Below are 21,331 nucleotides of genomic sequence, written 5' to 3' on the forward strand. Positions count from 1 at the left end.
ACATGTCAGGCTGGCTCAGGCCGCACATTAGACAAGTATCGGACGAACAGCGTTGAGCGGGTTTTTTAGCGGCATGCGAGGCAAAATCTTAGCGATAAAATGTATCGGTATGCGGATTTAACGTCATGTAAGGCCAACGGTATGTGGGGGTCCACTGTATTATTATTATTATTATTATTAATTATTATTATTATTATTATTATTATTATTATTATTATTATTATTTTCTCAGTTTGTTGGGTTATCTTATTGAAACTTGGGCAATGTATGATGGAAAGATACTTCTTAACAGACACCAAAACTGAAAGAAATCAGACCATACATAGCAGAGTTCACTTCTTAGCCATTAGCGGCCGCTTAGTGGTATATTTTGTATGTTTTTTATGGTTATATTCTCATTTTTTCGGTCTCATTTGATAGAATGAAAGATATATTACAGAAATAGATATGATTTTGATTGCTTTCATGTTGAAAAGTACCTTGAAATTGTGCTCACAGTAGCGAAAATGTTCTATTCTTCAGCGAAGCTCAAGAGTAAACAAATGACGTCACCGTCCAATACCTGTCCGCCTGCCAGTCTAAATTCCAATACGCTGTCAAGAATGGGTTGACATTATTTATACAATTATTACAATAATGCAGCAGTCTGCATAACAGTAAATCTTCAATTTTTTCTGAATAAAAATTCCAAATGCTAACCAAGAGTAATATAAGAGGTGTTTGTAGCCATGACTAATTAACAGAGAAAATGTTATTTTAATGCCAGGAATGTCTGCAGTGTTTATTCTGGACCCTATTTTGAAATTGGCATCTGTTGAAATTTGTGTGAAATTGGCCAAATTGCCAATTTCTGACCACTTTATTGGGTAGTTGAAATAAGTGAATGGGCGGTTTCTTGTACTCAGTTAACAGACTAGAAGTAAACAAGTTTATTCAGGTAAACACAAATACAGTTACACAGATTATCATACATAGCAGCGTATGTATAGAGAACCTGGGATAACCCAAAAAAAGTTAGACAAAGTGACTTATTTCCAGTACCTGGCATGGGCTTGCCATATATGATTTTTGGTAAAAAAAAATGTTCTCGGTTGTTTTTTGGGCTTTCTCATTGAAACTTGGCCAATGTATGATGGAAAGATGCTTCTTAATGTACAACAAAAATAAAAATGACGGGCGATAAATAAGGGAGTTCACTTCTCAGCCATTAGCCGCCTCTTTGCAGTATATTTTCGTATGGTTTTTATGGTTGTATTCTCATTTTTTTTGGACTCATTTGATAGAATGGAAGATATATTACAGAAATAGACACAATTTTGATTGCTTTCATGACAAAAAGTACCTTGAAATTGAGCTAAAAGTAGCGGAAATGTTCGATTTTTGCCAATGTTCAATGAACTTTGTGTAAGTCAAGTTGGTTAATTTTATTAAGTGTATTCTAACCTAACCACTTTGTAATCTGGCAAACTCAGTAATCCGGCACACTACAGGTCCCAATGATGCCGGATTTGTGATGGAGGACCTGTACCACAGTTGTATGTGGCAGGGTTACTTGATTTCTGTGACCCAGTGTGCCAAATATACCTCGATGTTTGAAACTGTATTCTACAAGTACTTTAAATTTTTGTATAACTTTAAATGTGATGTAATATTGCTTTACACAGCCTGTTTGCAAAATGATAATATTGTTAGTGCTCTTGTAATGACTACTTTCAATGTTACACTGCTATTTTCTCTACAAGTAGATGCCAGTTCTGCTGGTGTTAGTGCTGCTCTGTTAAAAACAAAAACAAAAACAAAAAAACAAGCAGCAGGACTCGCCAGAGAATGTCTAAAGAAAAAAGGTGACTCTTGTTTTGTGTTGATTGTGCAGAATTTTTTCGCTATAGTGATCACAGTCCTACATTTCTTTCATGTACTGAGGAACCACACTCAAATGCTTTTGGTGATTCATCAACCCTTTGAGGGTTTTGGCCGTACTAGTACGTCTTACGTGCAGGGTTTTTTGACGTACTAGTACGCATAAATTCTAGCACTGTCAAATCTCGCAGGAAAAGGCTGATATGCCTAGATGTGAGAGAATGGGCCTGTGTGGTGGGTGTGTGCAGTAGGAAAAAAATATGGGACCCAGTGGTGCATTGTGGGAATGCCATCATAGTACACAATGTCCACCATGCCTGGCGGTAAAAAGTTCCTCACTCCTGGGACACTTTTGTTCCCCAGTGACAGTTCTAATACAGATGGAAGTGACAGTGAAGATGAGTTTCAAGGTTCTTGTGAAGTTTTGACCAAAACTAATGACCATAATATGGGTAATAGTGAGGAAAACCTAGACAACCCACAGCCTTCCACATCTGGTGCTGGGCCGTCTTGTTCATGTTCAGTTGTACCAGAATCAAAGAGGAAACTCCTATTTTCCCAAATCCCAGACTCAGATGTGAGCATTGGTGATGATAGTGATAGTGATTATGAACTACAAGCTCTTCAAACTTGTTCCAAGAATGGAGGAGGAGGAGGAGGCAGAGGAGGAGGAGGAGGAAGAAGAAGAGGAGGAGGAGGAGGAAGAAGAGGAGGAGGAGGAAGAAGAGGAGGAGGAGGAAGAAGAGGAGGAGGAGGAGGAAGAAGAGGAGGAGGAGGAAGAGGAGGAGGAGGAGGAGGAGGAGGAGGAGGAGGAGGAAGAGGAGGAGGAGGAAGAAGAGGAGGAGGAAGAAGAAGAATACATAATAATAACAATAATGCATAATAATAATAATACATAATAATAATACATAATAATAATAATAATAATAATAGGTAATAATAATAATAATATGTAATAATAAATGTTCACCCATGACAGTAACAAGATAAGGGGAGTTGGGAGCATATACATGTATCCCAGCCAAATATAAAAAGATTTTCAATCTAAGCAGGCAGCAGCTTGGTCAATCCCTGGTGGATTTTGTAAGACAGCAAACCAAAGCTTTTACCAGCTGGTATAAAGCAAGTGGTGTCTCTACCTTTGAGGAGCTGGTACAGTTTATTCTGATTGATAACCTGCTGGAGTCTGTGGGACCAGAGGTTCGAGTCTTTCTGCAGGATCGTGACTTAACCACTGCATTGGAGGCAGCCAGGTTGGCTGATACCTTCGAAACTAACCGCTCCTTGTCCGAGCGGTCCCTTCTCTCTTTTCAACAGCCTGGCATGAGCAGAGATCGTCAACCTTGGAGAATGAAGTGCCAGCTGGAGGGAGAATGTCTACGTCAGCCAACTAAGTCACCTGGTGAGCCACATTTCTCAACTTATGGTCCACCTGCTGAGAGACAAACTACTCAACATGGTGCATCTCGACAACAGTATCCAGAGAGACACCAGCCAGAGCGACACCAGTTGCAACGTCTGCAGGGAGTAAAGGGCAAGCCTGTCGTCTGCTTCCTCTGTAATAAAGTAGGTCACATCCGTCCCAACTGCCCCCATAAACCCCAACCCATTGGGAAACTCTCTAATATCCCTAGTAACATGTCCCCTAGAGAAGTAGAAAAAGGTATGGCCCCTTATTATTGCAAGAGTCTTATTTCCCTTCAGGAAAACTCAGAAACAACTGAAGTAAAGACCTTTAGAGATACTGGAGCATACTGCTCACTTATAAGAGAAGGAATATTACCCCTTTCAGAGAACACTTCCTTGAATTCCTCTGTTTTATTGGAAGCATTTGGAGGAGCTATATATTCTGTCCCTTTGCATAAAATTTATGTAGAGTACAAATATTACACTGGGTACTTGACTGTGGGTGTCTCAAAAGGATTCCCCATGAAAGATGCCATGTTATTACTGGGTAATAACATTACTACTGTTAGTGTGTGTCCTGAACCTATAATGAGTAATTCTTCTCCGGTGTTGGCCATAACTCGGGCAACATCCCAAGGGTTGTCTGGAGAGAATGTTGACCTATCCTTGGACGACTCCGATCTTGGAATAGCCACATTGTTTTATGAGGCACACCGGCCGGAGCCTCATAAATCAAGTGAACAGACCCCGATCAAGCCTTCCTATTCCCAGGTTGCAGGATTGCCAGATGTCTCTGTTTCCATACCTGAGGGACTGTCCTTCCGGGAGAAACAACGAAAGGACCCTTCCTTAAAATTCGCTTTTCAGGCAGCCATGGGTAAATCCTTTTTGGGTCATCCGGTCAAGTATGAAGTTAAAAACGATTATTTGATCTGCACTGAGACTGGTAAGGAGATAGAGGGCCGGCAATTGTCTGACAGGTTAGTGGTTCCAACAAAGTATAGACCTCAAATATTAAATATAGCTCATAATACTTCATTAGGAGGTCACTTAGGAATTACAAAAACCTTGCATAGAATCACAAAAGAATTTTATTGGCCAAAATTAAAGAAAGATGTGAAGAATCATATTAGGTGTTGCCGAGAATGTCAGCAAGTAGGGAAACCTGGACATTCCATTAAACCTGCACCTCTCCAACCTATACCTGCTGATGGAGAACCTTTTGCAGATTTAATTATAGATTGTGTAGGTCCACTACCTAAGTCAAAGTCTGGAAATCAGTACTTATTTACGATTATGGATAAAGTAACCAGATATCCTGAAGCAATTCCCATGCGTAGTATTAATACTAAAGCTATTCTCAAAGCTTTAACAAAATTCATTTCTTGTTTTGGCATTCCTAAAACAATTCAAAGTGATCAAGGTACTAACTTTACTGCCAAAGCATTTAGGGAAGCATTAACTAGGTTAGGGATAATCCATAACTTATCCACTGCCTATCATCCTCAGTCCCAAGGAGCCTTGGAAAGATTCCATCAGATGTTAAAAACCATGATGAGAACTTTTTTGCATGCACTTTCCTACAGACTGGGATGAATCACTACCTTTGTTGTTGTTCTCAGTACGAGAAACGGTGCAAGAGTCTACAGGGTATAGTCCGTTTGAGCTGATCTTTGGGCACAATGTACGAGGTCCTCTTCGGGTGCTCAAAGAAGGATGGATGGGAGAAGACGTTAGCTCAACACTCTACGACCCGTCTTCAAGGTTGCAGGTGGCACGTCAATTAGCCAAGGCTAACCTAAAGACAGCTCAAAGTAAGATGAAACAGAGGTATGACAGAAGTACACAATTCCGCTCCTTCCATCCATTTATTCCATCCCATTATTTTGTGCCATGGCGGCACGGTTACCACTGGGAGATGGCAGGCTAATCCTGAGCCTTCTCGGGGTGGGGGTGTGGCATGCAAAGAGTACGTAACCTTTATTCGGCGCATGTACACACCCTCATTTACAGGCTATCTCCCCCAACCAGTGAACCAGGTTGCTGAGAGTTGATGATGGGGCCCCGTCGTTCAACTAGTAAGCAGGATCCAGCCAATAAGAAGATGGTTTTGGCAATCGCAGAGGTTATGTGGGTACCACTCTCCTGTCTGCCCTTGTCATTCCCATTCTAGAGCTGGTTGAAGCACGGTCTGCTCTCTTGTGGCTTCTATTTCTGCCTTGCTTACCGTGGAGTGCACTAATACTTATCACTGTACATAGTGTACATATTGCTGTTCTAAATTGGTGAAGGATAATATAAGTCTAAACTTTTTCTGCTGTGTTTATTTTGCTCCCATTACACCCAGGATAACAGGCCATTTGGATTCATGGGTTGTAATATAAGTTTTGGGAGGGATTGACTACCAGGAATTTGAACTCTGCTTGGAGAAAATTGTGGCCAGATTGTGTCCACAAGAGGGATTTTGAAGGGTTTGAGGTGGCCCCTGATGAGCCTATGTCAGTTATGAACTTTATTGTGGCACTGGAGAGTTCCATGGGGTTGGATGTGAGTTTGGAGGATGTGGAAGAGTTGGTGGAAGACCACAACGAAGAGCTAACCACTGAGGAGCTGCAAGAGCTTCAGCAGGAAGAGCAACAGATCGCAACTCAGAATCTTGCTGCAGAGGAGGAGGAAGAGAAATGGAAGAAGGTGCCTTATTCAGAAATTAAGGAGATTTTTTAAATGTGGGGTAGGATGGAAAGATTTATGGAGAAACATCACCCTGAGAAGGATGTTGCAAGCCATATTGGCAACTTGTACAGTGACAGAGTCTTGGCCCATTTTAGGGAAGTTTTAAAGAGATGCCAGAAACAGAGCTCTCTGGACAGTTTTTTTGCAAGACAGGACTCCAGTGACTCTCAAGCTGGTCCTAGTGGCATTAAGAAACAGAGAGGAGAATAACCCCAGAAAAGCACTTGCTACCTGAGGTGTTGATGGAAGGGGATTCCCCTTCCAAACAGTAATTCAATCTCTCTCCTCCTCCAGTCTTCCATACACTAAGAAGAATCGCCAATAAAGGTAAGTGTTATGCTGTTAATGTTTAATTCATCATGTGCCATTGTATTGTTTATGTACTACATCCATATTTCATGTAAAAAAATTTTTGTTTTAATACTTCTGGGTGTCAGAAATGGATTAATTGTATTTACATTATTTCTTATGGAGAAAATTGATTCAAAAATCATCTATTTCGATAATAGTCCCACTTTCAGGAACAGATTATGGATGATAATTGAGGGACCACTGTACTTTACAAACGTTCAGAGCAACCTTGCTGTTGGAAGAATTATAGCTTTGTTGGGAGTGGTGTTGGTGCGTGGAGAATTAATGATCTGAAGAGCTCTTTTCTTGCAGTCTTTGATGAAAAAGGAAGGAAAATGTAACTCAGTGAAGGTTTGGTGAGCGTATGTACATTCCTCGTCAAGAAACTCAGGACTACAAATTCGGTATGTTCTTATGAAAAACCCGATGATGATGCCTCTTTTGGTCTTAGTATCTTGACTGGAATAGAAAAGAGTGAGATAATTTTTATTGGTACATTTCCGATAAACTTGAAATCTAAGGTTGTTGTCTACTTTGTAAATTAGGACGTCGAGGAAAGGTAGCTTGTCATTGGACTCTTCTTCTAGTGTAAACTGGCTCACCGGTTCAAATGCGTTGAGCCTTGCCTGAAGATTCCATACATCAAAACATTTATGAGTTACAGTGGACCCACACCTTACGATGGTATCGCGTTACATTAAATCCGCCATACAATACTTTTTAATGCAAAAATTATGCCTTGCCTGACGCTAAAAGTCTCGCGTCACGCGATTCGTCCCGGTCCGGGACGCGTCCCACATGTGGCGTGAGCATGCCTCAGCTGCCCTGTGGGTGCCAGTGTTTACAAGCCAGCCAGTGAAGTCACATCCTATCCACGCAATCAGTACATTTCATATTATCACAGCGTTTTTAGTGATAGTACCTGCAAAATAAGTCACCATGGGCCCCAAGAAAGTTTCTAGTGCCAACCGTGCAGTAAAAAAGGTGAAAATTACTATGGAAATGAAGAAAGAGATAATTGCTAAGTACGAAAGTGGAGAGCATGTCTCAGAGCAGGGCAGGTTGTATACCAAACCTCAATCAACCATCGCTACTATTGTGGCCAACAAAACGGCAGCAGCGGCATCCTACCAGCTCTTCTTCCTCAAGAAACTATCGCTCATCAAAACTTGTGATGGCCTAAGTGAAGGTACAACTACATGAACCCACATAGACCAAAAATGACCCAGGAATACTAAGAATGTAACCCAAATCTTGACAAAATTAAAAGATCTAAGGAAGACAGCCCCGCTAACCCAAACACTGCCTCCGCTGCCAGACAACCACTCAACCCAAGCTCTAAGAAAACAAGCCTCCTCCTCCATAGCTACACAGTATCTACTTCAGTGATACTATGAAAGGATATCGCAGAAGAAACAACATCAGTAATAAAAGAATAACAGCAAGGACATTAGAACTCAACTTGTCTACCCAGCAGGACGCCGGTGTATCATCAACCCCCCTCACCACCGTCAACCAGGGAACAACAACAGCAACAAACATGGCTGACTCCCCCTCCAACTCTACTCCCTTCAAAGGATTCACCCATGATAACTCAGGTATGAGTATACCTGACAACACCAAGGACTACATCGTTGCTCTAGAAAATGAAATAAAAGATATCAAAGCAACACTTGTGCAACGAGAATCCAAGATAACCAACCTCGAGAACAAGATCCAAAACCTTGAAGAGAAGATTACATCGGAAAGTGTTGACACAGAAAATATTCTGAAAACAGCTATAGCCAGTCACACTGAACAAATAACAACAATAAATATGAAGGTTGAAGAAGCAATCAAGGACTGGAACCAGAACATGCACACTCGACTACATGAATACCTTGATTTCCAAGACGACAAAACTGAACAAGATAAGTTGTCTGATGCAGCAATAATAAACAGTCCACACATTCCTAGTGACATAACCCAAGCACAGTGCAAAGAAACTGCTATCAGGATAATACAGTACCACGTACAAGTCATCCTGCAAAACAATGAAATCAAAGAAACACGTTTGCTAAGAAAACCAGGTAGTAAACACAGTATAATGATCAGACTTCATTCATACGATAAAAGAAAGGACCTAATTAAATCAGCAATTACAATGAGAAATGGAGTGTACATAAGTGAGTGTCTAACAAGAAAAAGTCAAAACCTCCTGTTCAGGTTGAGAAAACTTAAACAGGAAAACAAAATACATCAGTGTTTCACGCGAGATGGGAAAATACTAGTAAGGAAAACATCAACAGGACAACAATATACCATCTCAAACAAACATGATTTCTCTACCTTCCTTAGAAAAGCTGACATTACTGTAACAGATTAGATAAGTGCCCTTAATACACATATACATGTGGTGCATATAGTGTACGTTACTATTATATCGAGAATTATTATTTTTTTATTTTTCATCACTAGCTAATGCCAACTACCTCCAATACTTTATACTTCTTTCTTACTGCTATTAATTGCTCATAATTTTGTGTTACAAGTCAAATCTTACTCCAAATTAACATTATTCATCGTTCTTACCTGTCCATTTATTTTGTTTACCAATACTTGTTTTAGTCACCTTTTATTGTGTGTGCAATTAGTGTATATTCCAATTACATTTAACTTTGTTTACCATTACTTATTTTAGTCCCTTATATATTTTCTCCATTATATTTAGCTTTATATAACTACCCTAGCTCATATATTCACAATTGTTAAAATAATCAAGGTGTTATTCTCAGGTGCTAAATTGTAATAAGTTCACTATTTTGCCATTATATTCCAAAACTCATTATATTGTTTTCCCTAACTCTAACTTAAAAGAATTACCTTAAAAGTACTACCTACTATCATATTCCCAAGCTCCATTATTTGATCATCACTTTATTTGTTCACCACAAATTATTTTAGTCTCTCTTATATTGTTTCCTTTATTTTAGCTTTAAAAACTACCTTAGCTCATTTTTTTATTACAGTTGTTAAATAACTCAGGTGCTATTTTTTAGCTTTAGAATATTTACTTTGTTTTATACTTAAATCTAACTATAGATTCACTACAAATCTTATGATTACAAGCATTGATCCTGATACCAACCTCTTATTTAATGACTTAAATGAATCAAACAGTAACTGTAATTACTACACAGCAGAACAATCAAAGGCACTCCTCAGAGCCAACAACAACATAACTGTCTTTAACTAAAATATCAGATCCTTAAGCAAGCACTACGATGACCTCATAGCATTACTAAATTCCTTGCATGCCAATATGTCCATCATTACACTAACTGAAACCTGGCTAAAGCCTGATACTACTGATGTCTATGCCATTCCTGGTTACACAGCCATACACAACTGTAGGCCAGACCAACAAGAGGGTGGCAGAGCTATATACTACTCAGACCTACTAGAATGTATCACTAATACTTGCACAAGGGATGAACATGGGGAATATATAATAGCTAAATTCAAATCCAAGCACCTACAAAAACCTCTCACATTGATAACCATCTGCAGAGTTCCAGAGTCAAACATTAGCCAATTTAGTCAAAACCTAGGAAGTATGATAACTGATGCACGTATCAACAAAGATCACTTACTACTCTCAAGTGACTTCAATATAAATCTCCTACTAGACCAGGACCCATACTTTACTGAATTCACAAACACAATGAGTAACTGCATGTTGCTACTAAGAGTAACAAAACCTACAAGAGTTACAGAGACTAGTGTTTCCCTACTTGACCACATCTGGAGCAACACCATATCCCCCATAAAATCAGGCATAATTACAGTTAATACCACAGACCACTACCCTACTTTCCTCATAACAACTCTTGGTAAATTACCCCAAGACACTACTAAAGTCACCTTCAGACTTCACAATGAGGCAGCCATTAATAACTTCACAGCAGCAGTAACAAACATTGACTGGCACACTGAGCTAGAAATCTATACAGATATTGACGAATGTATTAATAATTTTCTAAAAAAGACCCAATACCTCTATAACAAGCACTGCCCTAAAAAAACTAAACAGATGACAGCTAAGAGACTGAACAGTCCCTGGCTAACACCCAGCATTCTCAAATCCATAAATACAAAACACCTCTATGAAAAACAGTACAGAATGGGTCACATAACCAGAGACCAAACAAAACGTTACTCGTCAATCCTAACCAGCCTGATAAGAAGGGCAAAAAAATTGTATTATGAGAACAGATTATCCAACTTATGAGGTGACATAAAAAAGACCTGGAAAACCCTATCAGAAATTCTAGGAACAAAAAAGATAACATGAAATAGCGAAATTAAATTAACAAAAGCAGATGAACCCCAACTCCCACCAACAGAAACAGCAAACAGACTCAATGATTTCTTCTCCTCTATAGGAAAAAACCTTGCCAATAAAATCCCAAGCACAGATACCCCACCAAATGACTACCTCACTGGCAACTACCCGAACACACTGTTCCTAGCTACGACTAACCCATATGAAGTCTCGCTTATTATCAACACACTAAAAAACAAGACAGGAGATCTAAATACCTTACTGCCCTTTATATACAAAAAAGTGTCACAAGTGCTATCACCAATCATTGCAACACTCTTTAACAAATCCATTGAATCCTCTACCTTCCCTACAGTTCTCAAAATAGCAAGGGTCACCCCGATCCATAAAGTAGGAGACCAAACCGAGTTGAATAACTATAGGCCAATATCCAACTTACACCCTCTCTCAAAAATCTTCGAAAAATTAATTCATAAACGAATCTACTCCTATCTCATCTCCCAAAACATACTCAACCCCTGCCAATTTGGTTTCAGGCCTAATAAAAATACAAATGATGCTATTATACACATGCTAGAACATATATATACACTGCAATAGAGAAAAAAGAAATCCCACTGGGGATCTTCATTGACTTACGAAAAGCTTTTGATACAGTTGACCATGACTTGCTCCACATAAAATTGTCTCACTATGGTATAAGAGGGCACTCCCTCAACTACCTCAAGTCATACCTCAGCAACAGAAGCCAGTATGTGTACATAAATGGGGCAAACTCTTCCACACAACCAATTACAGTTGGTGTCCCACAGGGAAGTGTCCTTGGCCCTCTTCTCTTTCTCCTATACATAAATGACCTACCAAATGCTTCGCAATTACTCAAACCCACACTATTTGCAGATGACACTACATACGTCTTCTCTCACCCGAGCCCAGTCATGCTAGCCAATACTGTAAATGCCGAATTACAGAAAATATCAACCTGGATGAGGACTAACAAACTTACACTAAACACTGACAAAACCTACTTCATTCAGTTTGGAAACAGAGCTGCAGATGTCCCTCTTAACATAATGATAAACAGATCACCTATCACAAAGCTAAAAGAGGGAAAATTCTTAGGAATCCACCTTGATAATAGACTCAAATTTCATACACATATACAACAAATTTCTAAGAAAATTTCCAAGACCGTAGGCATACTATCGAAGATACATTACTATGTTCCACAGTCAGCACTCCTGGCCCTGTATCACTCTCTTATTTACCCCTATCTCACCTATGGAATTTGTGCATAGGGCTCAACAGCAATTAACCACCTCAGACCACTAATTATCCAACAAAAGGCTGCAGTCAGAATGATAACAAATTCCCACTACAGGCAGCACACTCCACCAATATTCAATACACTAAACCTACTCACCATACAAAACATCCATACTTATTACTGCACCTATTACATACATAGAACACTTAACTCTGATATTAACCCTCCCCTCAAACATCTGCTTGCCAACCTCAACAGAACTCATGACCATAACACAAGACACAGATCACTTTTTGATGTTCCTTGTGTCCATCTTACGCTATGCAAAAACTCATTGCACATAAAAGGCCCTAAAATTTGGAACTCATTACCTGTAAATATAAAAGAAACACTACCTGTTTATAAATTCAAGTCTCTTCTCAAAGATCACTTACTCACCCAAAACCAAATAAATACTGAATAACTGAACCTTATAAATTGTATATCCTAAATGTTTCTCACAATTATATCACATAAATGTTAAACCTAAGACCCAATCTAACTTTGTTATTTTTTAAATACACTACCTAACAGAATACTCCATTCAACTGAATGTACAGCAATGCATGCAACCATATGACCTGTCTTTGTAATACTCATTTGTGCTTTATTGTTATCTGTTTACAATAATGTTTTATCACTGATTACATCTTTGCTTAGTTAATCTTAAGTTAATTTTAAGCCTGCCCGTAATGCTATGCATATAAGTGGCTTTGGCATGCTACTCTTACCTGTATTTTTTTGTACCTCTGTATGTATGCTACAAATTATAAAATAAAATAAAACAAAGGGTGCAACTTCGTTTTCGAAACAGAGATCGCAAGTACTCGAAGATGTTGAGAGACTGTTACTGGTGTGGATAAACGAAAAACAGATAGCAGGAGATAGCATCTCTCAAGCGATCATATGTGAAAAGGCTAGGAAGTTGCATGAGGATTTAATTTAAAGAAGCCTGCAACTAGTGGTGATGTGAGTGAATCTAAGGCCAGCAAAGGTTGGTATGAGAGATTTAAGAATCGTAGTGGCATACATAGTGTGATAAGGCATGGCGAGGCTGCCAGTTCGGACCACAAAGCGGCTGAAAAATATATGAAGGAATTCAAGGAGTACATAGACAGTGAAGGACTGACACCTGAACAAATGTTTGTGACAAAACAGGCCTGTTTTGGAAGAAAATGCCAAACAGGAACTACATTACTCAGGAGGAAAAGGCACTACCAGGACATAAGCCTATGAAAGACAGGCTTACTCTCTTGATGTGTGCTAATGCTAGTGGTGATTGCAAAGTGAAGCCTTTGTTGGTGTATCACTCTGAAATGCCCAGAGTGTTCAGGCACAACAATGTCCTCAAGGCTAATTTGTGTGTGCTGTGGAGGGCAAACACTAAGGCATGGGTCACTAGGGACTTTTTCTATGACTGGTTACAACATGCATTTGCCCCCAATGTGAAAAATTACCTAATTGAAAAGAAATTTGACCTTAAGTGCCTCCTGGTATTAGACAATGCTCCTGGTCATCCTTCAGACTTGGGAGAGTGACTTTCTGGGGACATGAGCTTCATTAAGGTCAAGTTTTTGCCTCCTAATATCACTCCTCTCCTGTAGCCCATGGACCAGCAGGTCATTTTCAACTTCAAAAAACTCTACACAAAAGCTATGTTTCAAAAGTGCTTTAAAGTGATCTCAGACACTCGATTGACTCTAAGAGTTTTTTGGAAAGATCACTTTAGCATCCTCAATTGTGTAAACCTTATAGGTAAGGCTTGGGAGGGAGTGAATAAGAGGACCTTGAACTCTACTTGGAAGAAACTGTGGCCAGAATGTACGCAGACTACTGCATTAGTGTAGAAATGGTATAAATAATATCAGTGCTTGGACGCTAGGCATGACTTGTTTACTTTTGAACTTTGGTAAAAATCGAACATTTCTGCTACTTTGTGCTCAATTTCAAGGTACTTTTCATTGTAAAACCAGTCAAAATCATCTCAATTTCTGTAATATCTCTTCCATTCTAAAAAATGAGACCAAGAAAACTAGAATACAACAATTAATACCATACGAATATACATTGCAAAGTCGCTGTTTTATTCCAAAAACACAAAGTTTTTTTTTCTCATAACGCACTGTGTGCTGCAGGATTTTTTTTAACTGCACACACTGACTACACAGACCCATTCTTTCATATGTAGGCCTACCAGCTTTCTCTCATTAGATTTGAGGGCGCTAGAATTTAGGCGTACTAGTACGTCAAAAACCCTGGGTCGTAAGCCGTACTAGTACGGCTGAAACCCCCAAAGGGTTAATGCCACTAGGACCAGCTTGAGAGTCACTGGACCCCTGTCTCACAAAATAACTGTCCACAGTCCTCTGTTTCTGGTGCCTCTTTAAGATTTCCCTAAAATGGAACATGATCTTGTCACTGAACTTGTTGTAAAGACGGCTTGTTTCAGCTTGCTCAGGGTGGTACTCCTCCACAAACATTTGGACATCATTCTACTTGGTGCAAATCTCCTTAATCTTTGAAGAAGGTGGACAGGTCCGGCACCCAGCAGTTCGACAATAGCGGCGAGTTCGATAATAGAGACAAAGTTGGTTCGATAAAAGCGGTTGATTTTCGAAGAGTTTGATAAGCAATATGTTTGAAATTTGAGGTTCCATTGTATTATTATTGATAATAATTTAGGGAAATGAAGCTCTATTGTTATAATAATAATAATAATAATAATAATAATAATAATAATAATAATAATAATAATAAATAATAATAATTATTATTATTATTGATAATTTAGGGAACTGAAGCTCTATTGTTGTTATAATAATAATAATAATAGTAATAATAATAATAATATTATTATTATTATTATTATTATTATTATTATTATTATTATTATTAATTTAGGGAACTAGTGCACATATCCAATTCCCTAGATCAAGAGCCCCTCACTAGCATCAAGGAACTTTGGCACTGGTGAGGGGCTTCAGTTCCCTAAATTATTATCAATAATAATAGTTATAGTAATTATTATTACAATAATGATAGAGCTTCAGTTGCCTAAATTAATAATAATAATACATTATTATAACCAGGAGAGCTTTAGAATAAAGCCAACTCAGTGCAGTGTTTACCTACCTGTGGCAGCAGTTCTCTCCTGCTTTGCTTACATTTTTACAGTCATTTGGGCAAATTTCACTTTTCTAACCATGGGTCCTAAGAATGTAAGTGTAAAGGACAGTGCTGAGAAGAAAAAGAGGATGATTTCCATGGAATTAAACATGAAATCATAGATAAACAAGAGAGGTGTCCAGGTTTTGGGTTGAGGGGGAAGCGGGGGGGGAGCTGGCTCGTAACTCAAATGTTGGCTCTTAACTCAGAGCAAAAAATCAACCGATCGACGGCTTGTATATCAAAAAACTCGTATGTTGGGACACTTGTAAGTCAAGGTTCCACTGTATATAAGTACCTATTACTCTAAGTTGATCATCTCTTTAATGGTAATGTAAATAACTCAAGAAAATCAGTGTGTCAACAAGGGGACTGGCTGTCTTATTTCCATTGTTGTTATCATTCTTGTCCCCCAGGATGCCACCCACACCAGTCCACTAACACCCAGGTACCTACTTGCTTGCTAGGTGAACAGGACACCTGGTGTAAGGAAACACACACAATGTTTCCACCCTTGGCAGGCCACGGGTCTCCCTTATTCCTAATATATCTTACTTTATTGTAATTGATTTTCAGACAGTTGAGTTACTTAGTTGTTTTAAGGTTTAAATAATAAGATATTACAAGGAGCACAATTATATCACTTTTAGTTTTTTGTGTTACTCTGGTGGTTAATGTACATGTTACTATGTATGATAATTTTTGTGTTACTCTGGTGGTTAATGTACATGTTACTATGTATGATAATTTTTGTGTTACTCTGGTGGTTAATGTACATGTTACTATGTATGATAATTTTTGTGTTACTCTGGTGGTTAATGTACATGTTACTATGTATGATAATTTTTGTGTTACTCTGGTGGTTAATGTACATGTTACTATGTATGATAATTTTTGTGTTACTCTGGTGGTTAATGTACATGTTACTATGTATGATAATTTTTGTGTTACTCTGGTGGTTAATGTACATGTTACTATGTATGATAATTTTTGTGTTACTCTGGTGGTTAATGTACATGTTACTATGTATGATAATTTTTGTGTTACTCTGGTGGTTAATGTACATGTTACTATGTATGATAATTTTTGTGTTACTCTGGTGGTTAATGTACATGTTACTATGTATGATAATTTGTTTAAGTGTATTTATGTGTACTTGTAACTAAATAAACTTATTAACTTATTAGGTTATTCTTGGTTAAATAATGAACCTTGTATATGAATGTTCTGCCAACAATATTGTTTATTATGTAACATAAACCTTAAAACTTACTAACTTAAACCTGCTGCTGCCTCACCACCTAACACCTGCTGCTGCCCTCACCACCTAACACCTGCTGCTGCTGCTCACCACCTAACACCTGCTGCTGCTGCCTCACCACCTAACACCTGCTGCTGCTGCCTCACCACCTAACACCTGCTGCTGCTGCCTCACCACCTAACACCTGCTGCTGCTGCTTCACCCTCACCAACTAACATCTGCTGCTGCTGCTCACCACCTAACACCTGCTGCTGCTGCATCACCAACGACCACCTGCTGCTGCTGCCTCACCACCCACCACCTGCTGCTGCTGCCTCACCACCTAACACCTGCTGCTGCTGCCTCACCACCTAACACCTGCTGCTGCTGCCTCACCACCTAACACCTGCTGCTGCTGCCTCACCACCTAACACCTGCTGCTGCTGCCTCACCACCTAACACCTGCTGCTGCTGCCTCACCACCTAACACCTGCTGCTGCTGCCTCACCACCTAACACCTGCTGCTGCTGCCTCACCACCTAACACCTGCTGCTGCTGCCTCACCACCTAACACCTGCTGCTGCTGCCTCACCACCTAACACCTGCTGCTGCTGCCTCACCACCTAACACCTGCTGCTGCTGCCTCACCACCTAACACCTGCTGCTGCTGCCTCACCACCTAACACCTGCTGCTGCTGCCTCACCACCTAACACCTGCTGCTGCCTCACCACCTAACACCTGCTGCTGCCTCACCACCTAACACCTGCTGCTGCTGCCTCACCACCTAACACCTGCTGCTGCTGCTGCCTCACCACCTAACACCTGCTGCTGCTGCCTCACCACCTAACACCTGCTGCTGCTGCCTCACCACCTAACACCTGCTGCTGCTGCCTCACCACCTAACACCTGCTGCTGCTGCCTCACCACCTAACACCTGCTGCTGCTGCCTCACCACCTAACACCTGCTGCTGCCTCACCACCCAACACCTGCTGCTGCCTCACCACCTAACACCTGCTGCTGGATCACCACCTAACACATGCTAGAGCCTCACCACCTAACATCTGCTGCTGCCTCACCACCTAACACCTGCTGCTGCCTCACCACCTAACACCTGCTGCTGCCTCACCACCTAATACCTGCTGCTGCCTCACCACCTAACACCTGCTGCTGCCTCACCACCTAACACCTGCTGCTGCTGCCTCAGCAACTAACACCTGCTGCTGCTGCCTCACCACCTAACACCTGCTGCTGCCTCACCACCTAACACCTGCTGCTGGACCACCACCTAACACATGCTAGAGCCTCACCACCTAACACCTGCTGCTGCCTCACCACCTAACACCTGCTGCTGCTGGTGGCCCGGTGGCCTGGTGGCTAAAGCTCCCGCTTCACACACGGAGGGCCCGGGTTCGATTCCCGGCGGATGGAAACATTTCGACACGTTTCCTTACATCTGTTGTCCTGTTCACCAAGCAGCAAATAGGTACCTGGGTGTTAGTCGACTGGTGTGGGTCGCATCCTGCGGGACAAGATTAAGGACCCCAATGGAAATAAGTTAGACAGTCCTCGATGACGCACTGACTTTCTTGGGTTATCCTGGGTGGCTAACCCTCCGGGGTTAAAAATCCGAACGAAATCTTATCTTATCTTATCTCACCACCTAACACCTGCTGCTGCCTCACCACCTAATACCTGCTGCTGCCTCACCACCTAACACCTGCTGCTGCCTCACCACCTAACACCTGCTGCTGCTGCCTCAGCAACTAACACCTGCTGCTGCTGCCTCACCACCTAACACCTGCTGCTGCTTCACCACCTAACACCTGCTACTGCTCCCTCACCACCTAACACCTGCTGCTGCCTCACCACCTGACACCTGTTGCTGCTTCACCACCTAACACCTGCTGCTGCTGCCTCACCACCTAACACCTGCTGCTGCCTCACCACACAACACCTGCTGCTGCCTCACCACCTAACACCTGCTGCTGCATCACCACCTAACACCTGCTGCTGGATCACCACCTAACACCTGCTGCTGCCTCACCACCTAACACCTGCTGCTGCCTCACGACCTAACACCTGCTGCTGCTGCCTCAGCAACTAACACCTGCTGCTGCTGCCTCACCACCTAACACCTGCTGCTGCTTCACCACCTAACACCTGCTTCTGCTGCCTCACCCCCTAACACCTGCTGCCTCACCAACTAACTCCTGCTGCTGCTGCCTCACCACCTAAGACCTGCTGCTGTTGCCTCACCACCTAACACCTGCTGCTGCTGCCTCATCACCTAACACCTGACACAGTCAACACCTGAACATCTAACATCTGACATACTCAACACCTGAGCACCTAACACCTGACAGTCAACACCTGAGCACCTAACACCTGACACAGTCAACACCTGAGCACCTGAGACAGTCAACACCTGAGCACCTGAGTCAACACCTGAGCACCTGACACAGTCAACACCTGAGCACCTGACGCAGTCAACCCCTGAGCACCTGAGACAGTCAACACCTGAACACCTAACACCTGACACAGTCAACACCTGACACAGTCAACACCTGACACAGTCAACACCTGACGCAGTCAACCCCTGAGCACCTGAGACAGTCAACACCTGAGCACCTAACACCTGACACAGTCAACAAGACACAGATATGATCATGTCTGGCGCCTTAATACACTATATTTCATGGGTCAAACTCTCTCTATGTATCATCTAGCACATGAATGTTGTATTGTAATAAAGGTAGTTGTTACTCACCTGTGTTAGACACCACAGTTGTTACTCACCTGTGTTAGACACCACAGTTGTTACTCACCTGTGTTAGACACCACAGTTGTTACTCACCTGTGTTAGACACCACAGTTGTTACTCACCTGTGTTAGACACCACAGTTGTTACTCACCTGTGTTAGACACCACAGTTGTTACTCACCTGTGTTAGACACCACAGTTGTTACTCACCTGTTACTTACCTGTGTAGACACCACAGTTGTTACTCACCTGTGTTAGACACCACAGTTGTTACTCACCTGTGTTAGACACCACAGTTGTTACTCACCTGTGTTAGACACCACAGTTGTTACTCACCTGTGTTAGACACCACAGTTGTTACTCACCTGTGTTAGACACCACAGTTGTTACTCACCTGTGTTAGACACCACAGTTGTTACTCACCTGTGTTAGACACCACAGTTGTTACTCACCTGTGTTAGACACCACAGTTGTTACTCACCTGTGTTAGACACCACAGTTGTTACTCACCTGTGTTAGACACCACAGTTGTTACTCACCTGTGTTAGACACCACAGTTGTTACTCACCTGTGTTAGACACCACAGTTGTTACTCACCTGTGTTAGACACCACAGTTGTTACTCACCTGTGTTAGACACCACAGTTGTTACTCACCTGTGTTAGACACCACAGTTGTTACTCACCTGTGTTAGACACCACAGTTGTTACTCACCTGTGTTAGACACCACAGTTGTTACTCACCTGTGTTAGACACCACAGTTGTTACTCACCTGTGTTAGACACCACAGTTGTTACTCACCTGTGTTAGACACCACAGTTGTTACTCACCTGTGTTAGACACCACAGTTGTTACTCACCTGTGTTAGACACCACAGTTGTTACTCACCTGTGTTAGACACCACAGTTGTTACTCACCTGTGTTAGACACCACAGTTGTTACTCACCTGTGTTAGACACCACAGTTGTTACTCACCTGTGTTAGACACCACAGTTGTTACTCACCTGTGTTAGACACCACAGTTGTTACTCACCTGTGTTAGACACCACAGTTGTTACTCACCTGTGTTAGACACCACAGTTGTTAGTGTTAGACACCACAGTTGTTACTCACCTGTGTTAGACACCACAAACACTGTTTATTGTTCACTTTATCTCACTCATCCACCAACAACACAAGTTGTTGTTGTTGTTGTTGTTGTTGTTGTTTATAGGGCCACTCACAGTGTACGTCGTATCGAACCCTGACTTCCAGTGCTCGGAAAAGGAACCTCGACCAAAGTGGAAGGATATTTGACTAATAACTGCGTATTATATGTCCCTAATACTCCCTGAAGCCAGTAAGAATGCGCAGGTACAGGCCAAGATCTCCTAACAGTCTGGAGGGTCAAATTCTTGATGTTAAGAAGGAGAGGCAGGGTTAATGATTGCACTTAATTCTGCCAATCCATAAAATCATTTTATTTCTCAATATTAACCAAATCTGCCAAAACATCTGCTAATTAGTCTTATCATGTGATCTCCTGGCTTTTAATTCTGCCATTCCATAAAATATTACCACCTGCACCAATACTTGTAAGGTAGATTTTGTGTGCAGTTTCAAGTTTATTTTACCGAACCCTACTCACTTGTATCAAGTTTAAATAAGATTGTAAAACAGCTAACCACTATTGTCTAGTTTTAAGTATAGTTACTATTTACTATTATCTAGTTTTAAATAGCTACTCTCTATTAAGATTAGTTTGCCCAAATTGCCTGGGCATGACAGTGGCTATCTTTGTACTTAGCAAATCAAAATTGTAATTACACATTGCAACCTTTACAAAGAAATAAATTTTATTTTGCTTTACTTTACCCCAAACGTGCACAAGGCCGCACAGAGAATAGTTCGTGCAGAGTGGTAACGTGAGCACCACAGTAGGAAGTGTTCGTGCAGAGTGGTAACGTGTGCACCACAGTAGGAAGTGTTCGTGCAGAGTGGTAACGTGAGCACCACAGTAGGAAGTGTTCGTGCAGAGTGGTAACGTGAGCACCACAGTAGGAAGTGTTCGTGCAGAGTGGTAACGTGAGCACCACAGTAGGAAGTGTTCGTGCAGAGTGGTAACGTGAGCACCACAGTAGGAAGTGTTCGTGCAGAGTGGTAACGTGAGCACCACAGTAGGAAGTGTTCGTGCAGAGTGGTAAC

The 21,331-nt window shown here is 41.2% G+C and overlaps 1 protein-coding gene across 1 annotated transcript in view; it reads right to left on the reverse strand.

The window, feature by feature from the left end:
- LOC138854946 (gastrula zinc finger protein XlCGF57.1-like) overlaps nucleotides 1-21,082 on the reverse strand; it is an 89,895-nt gene extending 68,813 nt beyond the window's left edge. Inside the window, exon 1 of the mRNA XM_070101094.1 lies at nucleotides 20,261-21,082. The gene's annotated coding sequence lies outside the window, so the exon portion shown is untranslated. The remainder of the gene's footprint in view (nucleotides 1-20,260) is intronic.
- Between the last annotated feature and the right edge of the window lie 249 nt (nucleotides 21,083-21,331).

Source organism: Cherax quadricarinatus, chromosome 75 (genome assembly GCF_038502225.1).
Source record: "Cherax quadricarinatus isolate ZL_2023a chromosome 75, ASM3850222v1, whole genome shotgun sequence".
Taxonomy (NCBI): domain Eukaryota; kingdom Metazoa; phylum Arthropoda; class Malacostraca; order Decapoda; family Parastacidae; genus Cherax; species Cherax quadricarinatus.